The sequence below is a fragment of the Rhipicephalus microplus genome, chromosome X (assembly GCF_043290135.1).
Source record: "Rhipicephalus microplus isolate Deutch F79 chromosome X, USDA_Rmic, whole genome shotgun sequence".
Taxonomy (NCBI): domain Eukaryota; kingdom Metazoa; phylum Arthropoda; class Arachnida; order Ixodida; family Ixodidae; genus Rhipicephalus; species Rhipicephalus microplus.
The window spans coordinates 55,757,206-55,769,211 of record NC_134710.1 but is presented as its reverse complement, the minus strand read 5'-3'; the positions used below and the strand labels follow the sequence as shown (position 1 = coordinate 55,769,211).

Genomic DNA, 12,006 nt, shown 5'->3' with positions numbered 1-12,006 from the left:
ATGTGAAACGACCAGAAAGAGTAATTCCGAACTACGTCAAGTACACAGCTGATATGCCCGATTTCGATAGTGGATGTTAAGCTATGTTGATTTTACGTGAATGCTTCTTCTTTCCCTTTTCACTCATTTCCTATGTAAGAAAAAAAAAAGGCTGCTACCCCGCTGGTACTGGGATCGAATTCCGGCTGCGGTGGCTGCAATTTTCAATAGAAGCAAAAATGCTGTAGACCTTTGTGCTCAGATTTGGGCGCAGAGCCCCAGATGGTCGAAATTTCTGGAGCCTCCACTACGGCGTATCTCATTATCACATGGTGGTTTTGGGACGTTAAACCCAGGCCCACATATCAATCAATTAATCTCTTTTTAAAAAAAATTCAGGTATCAATTGATATATCTGCGAACGAATATGAAATTCAACTAGCGCATATACTCAACACAGGTCAAACGCATAAAAAAAATAATGGCGGTGGGGCACAGCAAATACATAAACATAAACGGATAAACCAATAGCGCTCAGTAAATACGTAGTACATAACCTTAATTGATATGTCGGGTGTAACGTCCCAAAACCACCATATGATTATCAGAGACGCGTAGTGGAGGGCTCCAGAAATTTCGACTATACCTGGGGTTCTTTAACGTGCACCCATATCTGAGCACACGGGCCTACAGCATTTTCGCCTCCATCGAAAATGCAGCCGTGGCAGCCAGGATTCGATCCCGCGACCTGCTGGTCAGCAGCCGAGTACTTTATTCAATAGACCACCGCGGCGGGGTGTATTCAGGTGAAGCAGGTCTTTCGCGGTTTCGTACACATTTAATAAAAAGAAAGGAGAAGGGGAGGGTATTCATCGTGGGCTTCATAGCCTTTACTTTTTTCCCTGCCGTGGCATGAGCGGCAAGTTTAGTCATATTGAGTAATGTGAAAATAAGTTGACTAGCGATCCTGAAGGGTCTTTCACACAGATCTATGTGGAACCTGAAGGGGAGACAGCGAGAGAAAGAAGGTGAAAGACAGAGAGGTTAACCAGACGAGCGCCCGGTTTGCTACTCTGCTCTGGAGATAAGGGAATAATGGGGAATGAAGAGAGAAAAAGAGAGTGAAGAAGCGGACTGCACGTGCATCATCACCCTCATCATCATGAGTCTGACTATGCCCACTGCAGGGCAAAGGGCTCTCCCATGCATGCTTCGCCAATCAACCCGGTCTTGTGCTTTCCGTTGCCACGTTATACCTGCGGACTTTTTCATCTCATCGGCCCACCTACTTCTGTCTTCCCTTCGCGCGTTTATCTGCTCTGCAAATCCAGTCAGTAACCCTTTATGACCAGCGGTTATCCTGTCTACGTGCTACGTGCCCGGCCCATGTCCATTTCTTCTTGATTTCAACTATGATATCCTTAACCCCGGATTGTTCCCTAGCCCGCTCTGCTATCTTATTGTCTCTTAAGGTTACGCCTATCATTTTCTTTCCAATCGCTCGCTACGACGTCCTCAATTTAAGTTGAACCCTCTTGGTAAGCCTCCAGGTTTCTGCTCCGTATAAGTAAGTACTGACAAGATGCAGCTATTATATACCTTCGTCTTGAGTGTTAGTGGTTCACTACCATTCATGATTTGAGAATGCTTGCCGAATGTGATCCACCCCACCCTTATTCTTCTAGTCACTTCACTCTCATGGTTCGGCTCCAAAGTCAATAGCTGTCCTAAGTAGACATATTCCTCTATAACTACCACCGTCTCTCCCCCTATCGTGAAATACTGTTTTCTGCCGAGACCAGTGTTGCGTATTACATTAGTTTGCTCATGTTAATTTTGAGACCTACTTTTCTGATTTCTGTTCACAGTTCAGTAAACAAGAGCTGTAATTCATTCACTGAGTTACATATCAGTGAATCTCATGTTACTAAGATACTCTCCATTCACTCTTATCCCTAACTGTTCCCAATCTAGGGCCTTGAAAACCTTCTATAACCACGCGGTGAATAGCATTGGTGAGATTGTATCTCCCTGCCTTACACCCTTCTTTATTGGAATTCTGTCGCTTTCTTTATAGAAAACTATGGTGGATATGGATCCGCTGTACATTTCTTCCAGTATGTTTATGTATGGTCTTGTCAATGCCCTGATTCCCTAGTGCCTGCATTACTGCTGATGTCTCGACTGAGTCAAACGCCTTCTCGTAATCTATGAAGAATATGTATTGGGGTTGGCTATATTCTGCGCATTTCTCTTTTACCTGAATAATAGTATGAATGTGGTCTATTGTGAAGAAGCCTGTACAAAATCCTGCTTGGTCCTTTGGTCGGATTGAACTCGAATGTCCCTATTAGCTATTATTTTTGTAAATAGTTTGCAGAGAACGGACAGTAAGCTGATCGGCGTGTAATTTTTCAAGTCCTTGACGTCTTCTTTCTCATAGATTAAGATGGTCTTGGCACTTTTCCAATATTCTGGTATCCTTCCTGTCAAAAGACACTTCGTACATATATGGTGGCCAGTTTCTCTAACACAATTTCTCCGTCATATTTCAAGAGGTTCATTGTTACCTTACTCTCACTAGCGGCTTTGCCTTTATACATGCTTTCTAGGGCTTTCCTGACTTCCCCTGTCGTTACTGGTAGGATGTCGAGTTACTCTGGACTGTTATCGTTTCTCGCGATATCATCCTGGTTGTTTTGGCTTCTGTACAGCTATCTGTAGAACTCGTGCATTGGGGTACAATCAGTCCCTATGACCACAGCTTCTCTGGCCTATACACAACTTCAGAACTCCGGCATTCTCACACCCATAGCCAGAGGGGAGGGGGCAGCCCTATAGGGGCCTGAACCCCCTTTCCTCCACGAAATTCAGGTGGAGGGGAGTGTTTCACCGAGGACAAGTAATAAAAATGTGTTTTTCAAGGCATTCAATAAATGGGCCACCCTAGAAATAAATTCCTGGCTACGGACCTGGACATGACAATCGCGACCTTTGAGAGGGTTGTGGAAGAGCCATGGTGAGTACTGACGCACTGAAAACCCTGAATCAAGAATCTCCAGTAGCTGCAGGGCAGTTCAGGTTGCCGGAATATTTAGCTTATTCAAAAGCATGAGTATGATGTCCTGAAATATTGTAGCATCGCAGCAACGTCCTGGACGTTCTCGGCAAAGTCATGTGAAACCAGCACGGTCCATGACTCGGAAGACGTCTGCAGTGACCGTTGCACTCGCTGAGTATTGTGCTGTGGCTTTGCCTGCTTAATTTTTTGCTGTTGTTGTGGCTGCAGCTTTGATAATGCCAGCCGTGTTTTAGTGTTCGTGTGCTCTGGTGCGATTTTAGCTCCAGAAATATATGCTCGAACATGCAAGGGAAGCGCTAGTCCCCCCCTCCCCCCATCCTGAGAAAAAATTTAGGAGGGCGGAGCCCCGCCACTTTCCAGTAGTCATTGTCGGCTGCACAAGCCAACAGCTGAGGCTAGGTTTTCCAACCCGACAATAACGTAATTATATAGTGAAGTTTGCCTTAATTACGCTTCTGCTGTGAAGATTGTACACCGTGTGTCACGACCACGCACTGCAGGAAGGCGTGCAGGCCGCTTAGGCGACCTTACAGAGCGCCTTCAGAACTGCAGGGTCGCTATAAAGTTAGATCACATTGTCATAAATATGCAGAATAAAACTTCTGCTTTGCCTCGCCTGAAATTTAAATTATCAATGACGCAAGTGCAGGCAGCAACCAATAAACGTTTTATGGACAGATCCAGTCTCTTCCCGTTTCACAAAATGATATTTCATCGAAAAGTGTTAGCATCACCGCTGCTCCACAAGCTGCCGTGAGTGTATGAGTGCGTGTTGAATGCTTTAGTTTGGTCAGAATTGGAACGCCTAAAAAATTATTCCGCGTTATTCTCCAATAAAGCCTTGCTTATCGTATGGTAGCTTGCACCGGTCGCGGCAGCTTGCAACAAGGCGACAAATATAAGGCAGCGGACTCGAGCAGATTGGGAAGCCCAAGTTGGTCTTGATTCACCTTGAATTGACTTTTACAGCGCAAAATAAAACACGGTCGGCAAAAAGGCACACACGCGCAGCGCTGCTTGAACGCTCGATCTGCTTCTTTCTCAGCAAGTATTGATTGATTGATATGTGGAGTTCAACGTCCCGAAACCCCCATATGATTATGAGAGACGCCGTAGTAGGGCTCCGGAAATTTGGACCACCCTGGATTATTTAACGTGGCCCCGCCGCAGTGTCCTAGTGGCTAAAGTATACTCGGCTGCTCACCCGTAGGTCGCGGGATCAAATCCCGGCTGCAGCGGCTGCATGTCCGATGGAGGCGGAAATGTTGTAGGCCCGTGTGCTCAGATTTGGGTGCACGTTAAAGAACCCCAGGTGGTCGAAATTTGCGGAGCCCTCCACTACAGAACCTCCCATAATCATATGGTGGTTTTGGAACGTTAAACCCCATATATCAATCAATCAATTAATTATTTAACGTGGTCTCAAATCTGAGCACACGGGCCTACAGCCTTTTCACCTCCATCGAAAATGCAGCCACCACAGCCGGTATTCGATACCATGACCTGCGGGTCAGCAGCAGTACCTTAGCCACTAGGTCAACGCGGCAGGGCTCATTAGAAAATTACAGGCCAATTTATATACAGCCATTTTTCAGCAAAATAGTAGAAATGTTAATCGAAATTCATATGTCCAGCTACTTCGCAAAATTTAACATACTGTCCTCGTCACAGTGGGTGCCGTGCCGATCTTTCAACAGAACACGCTGCCATTAGCTTTCGTGACTGGATGTGAACAAACTTGTACAGAGGAATATTAGCCGGATCAGTGTCCATTGATTTGAAAAAAGTCTTTGAAAATATTAACCATGAAGTTTTCTTTTCTAAGTTAGAAAGTTACGGTACTACTGGTTCTTTTTTGGGACTTCTAAAAGATTATACCTTCAAACAGATATCAAAGTGTCTTTATCAATGGCGCCTTTTCTAAACGTATACGTTCATCACCAAAGGTGTACCCCTAGGTTCAATTCTCGGTCAGCTCTTATTTTTGATATTTATTAACGATCTGCGGACTTACTTATCTAGTGCCAAGTGTTTTCTGTAAGCCGACAATACGACGATCTTAGCTTCTGCCTTTAACGCCACTGAGCTTTTACATAAATTAAACAGCACTGTACAGAAGCTTGAAAATTATATAAGTATAAAGTCTTGAGAATTGTGTAAGTATAAACCCTGTAAAGTCTCAGTTTGTAGTTTTCCATTCTCCTGATAAATTATAGTGACATCTCCCTTACACATACGAATAAGGAATGTTGAAATTAAACAAATAAGCTCTGCGAAGTTCCTGGGTGTCATTGGAGATTCCAATCTAAAGTTAGATACCCATGTCGATTCGGTAGTTGAAAAAATTGGCTTCGGCACAAGGACATTATTTAAAACGCGTTCAAGCTTCAGTAGTAGCGCACTTTTCTGACTTTTATTATGCCTTCATTCACACACACATCAAACGTGTTACCACTTGCGGAAATACTTATTACACCCACATGTCTCGTTTAGTTAGCACCCAGAAGCAAGCGCTGAAAGTTATCACGTTCTCATCGTTCATTGTGCAAGCCGCTATTTGTAAAATTGAATGCACCACCTGTTGTTTACATACAAAGCTAGCCTAATGGTGTTGCTACATGAAGTCATGAACCACCAAGTTTCTGTTGATGCCCTTCCAATTCATCAATTAATTAACAAGAATAACACCAGGTTTGCGATGCCCAACAATTTGTTGCTACCGAAAGTCGCGACGAATTATGGTAACAAACTGCCTGTTTACAAACTATGGCAACAAACTGCCAGTACATTAGACGACGTCAGCCTACCACCCCCAAACAAATGGGCTGACAGAGAGATTTCACCGGATACTAACGGACATGCTGTCGATGTACATCGCACCAAACCACGACAACTGGGATACAACTTTGCTTTTTGTGACGTTTGCCCCTAACAGTGCTGTTCAAAGAACTACTGGCTACTCGCCTTTCTACCTCGTGTACGGCCGTTCACCGACATTCACTATCGACGTCTCTTTCTTAAATGTTCCAACTGACGCCTCGGCAATCGCATCAGAGCAGTTCATCACAAGGCTCAAAAAATGTCGGCAACGGGCTCGCCTTAAACCAGAAGTCAATCAGCAAAATCGCAAGCGACGCTACGATAGCTCTCATCGCGATGTCTCCTTCAGTCCGGGGGATGAAGTGTTGCTTTGGACGCCCATTCGTACTCCAGGATTGTGCGACAAGTTTCAGTCACGCTTCATTGGACCCTATACAATCAATGAACAAACGTCACCAGTGAACTATCGTGTCACTCCCACCGACCTTTCTTCGGATCGTCGCTGTCACGGTTTGGAGATTGACCCCGTATCGCGTCTGAAGCCATTCGTTCGAAGTTCCGTTTCCGTCTAAGACGCGTCCGGGCTGACCGCTCACGCGTGGGGGGGGGGGGGGGATAAGTGGGAGAATATATATATATATATATATATATATATATATATATATATATATATATATATATATATATATATATATATATATATATATATATATATATATTGTATTTTGAATCAATAAGTTAGTTATATTAGGTTTACCGGCGCAAGGGCAACTTAGGCCAAGCAGCGCCAAACACAAGGTGGAGTCAATGAGCTTTCAAACTTCAAACTTCACGCAAAAATCTCCGCGCGTGGCGTTAGAACTTTGAAAATGTATTTTTGGTATTATCGTGGCAAGTTGGCGCGATGACATTTTCTGAAACTTCGCATGCTAAGTCTATGGAACCCAGAGATGACAATGTACTTCGTTCTTATCGATTGAAAGTTATGTGGGATCCAGTATAGGCAACTTCAAAGTTTCTCACGTCACGTTTTTCGGTGTGGGAGTCTCAAGGTGGTGTCGCCATCTGCATTTTCTTTTCGTGCGTTTTCATTACTAAGTGTTGTGTCGCGGTAAGAGTGATGTTTTCGGGATTGTGAAATCGTACTTTACTAATACGCTAAACACCGTTTTGCTCTTTAATGCCCCTTCAAGGTGCTGCCTGTTGCTGCCTGTCGCTGCCTCTGTTTAACACAAAATACCACGGCGCGACGATGTCTGATAAGGTATATGCACACACCGCGAACAACGCCGGCGCGCCTCCCGCGCTACTTTCTTTTTTTTTTCTCTATGAGGCCAACATACACGTACTGATGGACAAAAAGAAGGAAAGAAAAAGATGGGCAGGCGAGGGGCATTGTGTACACGCGGAGAGAACCGTTGAGACCTCGCCTTATCGCCGCCTCGGAAGCGAGCTGAACTACGGACCCTGACCGTTTCCTACGTCGAAGTCCCGCTGGCGCCGCTGCAGACAGCCCACAAGCTGCTAGAAGCCGACGCTGCGGCACAACAGTCCCGTAAGGAGCTTTCTGCGAAAGAAATACGCCTAAGTGTAAGTATACAGACGTTGCCATTCCCTCGCGCGGCGACAGTATGAGCGTGTTTGCAGCTATAATCATGGCCGTTCTCAAGAGGTTGAAATAGCTGAGCGGATAAAGCATGGCTGATGCGCTTCCATCGCAAGGACCGCGCTCCAGGCCGCTCTGCCCGCTCAGTTCGGGTGCCTAATGTATTTACACGGCGCTAAGCATCCGTGGCTCGATCTTTTCCGCCCGAGATGTCCCGTAGCGTTCGATGTGGTAGGGCTTCGACAAACAGCCAGCGCGCCACTTCTGCTCTTTATTTCTTGCACGCGAGCGGTCGCGCTTGTTGACAGGGCTCTGGCGGACACGTTCGTCGGCCACGCCCGACCGCAATGCTAGCCTTCTCGCCCATTACGATGTCACGCGGCCGTTAGAAGGGGAATCACGCGTATGCACTCCCAATATAGAAGAGTGGATGGCCTATACAGAGTGCCTTACCTGATGTTTTCGTCACGGGCCCACGGTCCATACACTTAGGAGGTTTACCTACACGACGTGTCCTCCCACATATGTGGAACGTAACGCTCGTACCTGCGGCACGAACGTCACGTTCAGTATTTTGCGCTTCTTTAATCGATCAGTCAAGGCGCATTCGTGAACCTCGTTTACAATGCAGCAAATAAGGTGTTTCTGCGACTTTGCACGACCACTCGCGAGGCTACCCGTATCTTATCGAAGGCAACGCACGTTGAGGCCTATCGTCGCCATTGCGCACCGCATAGCGACGACGCGCCGCAGTGTGATCGCCACCGCTTTCGCGATCGTCTCTTATTTTTAAATTCATAATAAAAGTGAGGCAGGCAAATATCGAAGGCGAACGCTCGTTCATGTTTGCCGGTCCCTGGCTGTGTTGCATATCAGTCATGCCGTGACCGGCCTAAATAAGCCAGAGAACTTTCTTTAGCCGTCTTTCTGGGAAACGATTTCAAAATCGGTGCCAAGTGCCAGCAAGACAGGAAATTACACTCTGAAATTTATTCTATATCAACACTCTCGTGTCATGCTGTACCTTTTCGAGGTGACTGTGCGCCTTCTTTCCTTCTTTCTTCTTTTCTTTCTTTCTTTCTTTCTCCACTCTCCAGAAGGTATAGAATGGATGCATACGTTTACAGCCGCCCCCATGTCATCCGTCTACCATGTGTTTATACACGCATCGCTCCATGGAAGAGCCCCGAGCTCTTAATGCGCTTTAACAGGGTCGCTGCGCTTCCTGCGCGGCAAATACAGGCGCAGGAGCGCGTCCCCAGGCACGAAGGGCTCTTTTGGGCCTATCGATCTTTGTGTCACGCGCAATTCCACCACCTCTTGGAAGCTTGTAGTACGCAGCTAAGCTTTCGCTAGCGAACCTCAACCTCGGACGAACTCGGTAACTTTAACAAAATAAAAAAAAACAAATGACGGATATTTGAAGCATTTTATATATAGGCGCAAGTCGAACGTTGGCGCTTACAGTCTATTGGGAGGCGATCGAAGTGTTCGAGCAGTGCATACATGAAACATCTCAGCGGGGTCAACTATTATTCTGCGTTGCTCGCGCGGCGACAAAATGTTACTTCGTGCCATTTTGGTGCATGTCTGCTGTATACGATAAAACAGAATGTTCCGCGACTGCATACAGCGACGTCATCACTCACAGTGACTGATGAGGTTGTTCCACTTCCATTGCACCCCTCTGCGCTGGCCTATGTTCATACACGCCAGCACAATCAGCTGGGGCCATGACCTATAGGGTTAGCAACCATCCCGGATTTTGCAGGACCGTCCCTACTTTCCGTAGAGCATCCCGAAATCCACGGCGTCCCTCCCGGGTCAGCTCTATATGTCCCGGATTCGTTTCGAACCGTGCAGTTGCATATATTTAAGTGATCCAGCGCCCGCTCACGCGTCAAGTCATGGTTCAAGCGAATCGTACGCATGAATCAATGCTGCGGTGGCTGCGAGAGATTTTAGCCACTTTATCTGAACTTCCGAGTGTAGAGCGACACTGTTACGAGCACATTCTCCAGAAAGACGAAGTCTTGCCACCATTTGCTCGCCAGCTAAAGTGCCACTTAAGAGGCCGCAGCAATAAAGAAAGAACGAATTTGTCTGGAAGATTCCGCAAAAAGAAAACTGATTTCACTGGATGCCTATGTCAGTACATGAACCCCCCCCCCCCCCCCCCCACCCTCCTCAATCCCGACTCACTTCATTGAAGAGTTGATAACCCTACCACCCCATATTTCTGCGCCGGAGGCTGCACAGTCCACGTAAGAAAGTGGTGCATAGCCAAGGTTGCGGCATACCACCTTGGCTGCCTGGTGTCTATAGGAGGAAGAAAATTTCTACACATGGCGTGAGACATCACGTCTCACACAAGCCTGACGGCCGAACGACTTGAAGTAATAACGATGCATGTAGTTTTCTTTCTTTCCACTCCCGAAATCAGATCGTGCCCGTCAGAATCATGTCGCTAATAGAAACACTTCAGTGCCGCGCACATCTGTAATAACAGATATCGGCGTGCGCGCCGCAGGTGAGTGTATAAGAGGAATAAGATGTGCACCCGCTTCAAGAACATCTCCCCCATTGTCCGCGAAGAAATATGAGCCTGACATGCATGAGTGTTCTACATGGGAGGATGCCCTAGATTTAACTATGCAGTGTGCGAACAGTACAATTTGGGTATAGAATACGACCTATACGGTGTCCTTATTATCATAAAATAAAAAATATATAATAAGAGTGAAAACGCTTTCTTGAAAGGAGTCTATTTTACAGACTGTGTGCAAGAACACAAGGAGTTGCTTCAGCTCAACTTGTCTTAAAGTGCTGTGCATAACCGAGACATTTATGCGATAATCCGCGGCTTCTTGCGTAAATGCCTCATTCAGCGCACACAGATCGCTCTTAGACCTGCCTATGTATGGAAGGAAGACGCGTGGTTAGTTTTCTCGATCTACAGTTTTCCCGATTTGCATTACAATTACTTCTGAGAACAACTCCTGTACTTTCCCTGTGTGACTATTGTCTGTTAGTTCTCATCATTATCCTCTCTAACGGAGAAAACGAGCCCTTAAATGTACACTTTCCTTCATAAAAATGATTGATTTGTGGGGTTTAACGTCCCAAAACCACCATATGATTATGAGAGACGCCGTAGTGGAGGGCTCCGGAAATTTCGACCACCTGGGGTTCTTTAACGTGCACCCAAATCTGAGCACACGGGCCTACAACATTTCCGCCTCCATCGGAAATGCAGCCGCCGCAGCCGGGATTCGAGCCCGTGACCTGCGGGTCAGCAGCCGAGTACCTTAGCCACTAGACCACCACGGCGGGGCGATTCCTTCATAAAAAGGAGAGTTAGATTGTAAAAGCAGTGGAAAGGAAGGAAGCAATAAAGGAGAGATAGCGTGTGAGACAGAAATGAGGTAAAGAAACAAAAAGAGGACCCCACCCTCTTTTCTTCTTTTTTTTTTCAGAAACTTGGTTATCACATGCCTGCGATCTCTCGCGCCCCTCAACTGACCTGGGCTGTATACGTTCCGCCCTACAAATATTGCCCTTCGACTCGTTCAGACGCAGTCGACCACGCGACGTGAAACTGCCAAGCGCGGCAGCAAGCAGCGAGGCTCTTGGGTTCTCGGTGCCGGAAAACAGAACAGCGTCCCTCACGTGAGCTCTCCAGAGGCGCCCTCTGTTGTAGCGAAACAACACTGTTCGGAACCCCTTGAGAGCGCGACGGCCCACCGCGAACCAAAATGAAGATACGTCACGCTTCCATTACGTTGCGCGCTGCTCACTTAGCCAAATGCGACGCTGAATTATTTAGGGCACGGCTGGGGGCGGCAAGGAGAGCTGTTTAATCAACTTGCCGCCGGCGCTACGCCTGTGCGCGAAACCGTATATATACTCACGCTGGCCGATTACGATCGAGACACGTGCAGCCGCACAGCAGCTGTAACTGTACTCCCGCGAGCAAGATTTACCACAGAAAGATAAACAAAATTTCATAGACTGCACACGTAGGCGCAGCCTAAAAATTCACTAGAGCGGTTCCCAGAACCGAGTGCTGGCGGCAGTTCGGCCCTATACGTCTTGAAGCTATTCGGTTCTTGGATTCTTAGTCAGCTGCTGTAGTGGACCGTGTGCTGTAGTGTAGTGTATCAATGCCCTTATCGAGAAGCGATGCTGTTGTGGTGATTTGCGCGTTCGCCAGAGGATTCGGGACGTATGCACGTTTCTCGTTACGTCTAATTATTTCTCGACTCGCACGCCGTTTTGCATCGTTTGCAAAATCAACAACGAGACACAATCTTGTACTACATCGTACGACGCTCGTGCAAACCACGTGAAACATGAAGTTGTGTCAACGTCGCATCGTTGACTGCCGCTTTATACGACGCGTGACGTGAGCCAAGTGCGCCTCGCGAGCCGTGGAATTTTTGCAGTGCAAAAGACCAACAAAAGCATGTGTTGCGCCTAATATACAAGTTTAATGTGCGTTAGTAAAAGTATATGAGGT

The 12,006-nt window shown here is 46.7% G+C and overlaps 2 protein-coding genes across 5 annotated transcripts in view; one reads left to right on the top strand and one right to left on the bottom strand.

Moving 5' to 3' along the window:
* Nucleotides 1-12,006, bottom strand: part of LOC119176065 (oxysterol-binding protein-related protein 6) — a 172,712-nt gene that overhangs the window by 89,664 nt on the left and 71,042 nt on the right. The gene's annotated exons all lie outside the window — the stretch shown is intronic.
* The window catches only part of LOC119176066 (uncharacterized), a 29,055-nt gene continuing 24,361 nt past the window's right edge, over nt 7,313-12,006 (top strand). The window contains exon 1 of one of the 3 annotated variants that reach the window (XM_075876692.1): nt 7,313-7,471. The gene's annotated coding sequence lies outside the window, so the exon portion shown is untranslated. The remainder of the gene's footprint in view (nt 7,472-12,006) is intronic. The other 2 variants (XM_037427183.2, XM_075876693.1) reach the window with 2 other exon arrangements.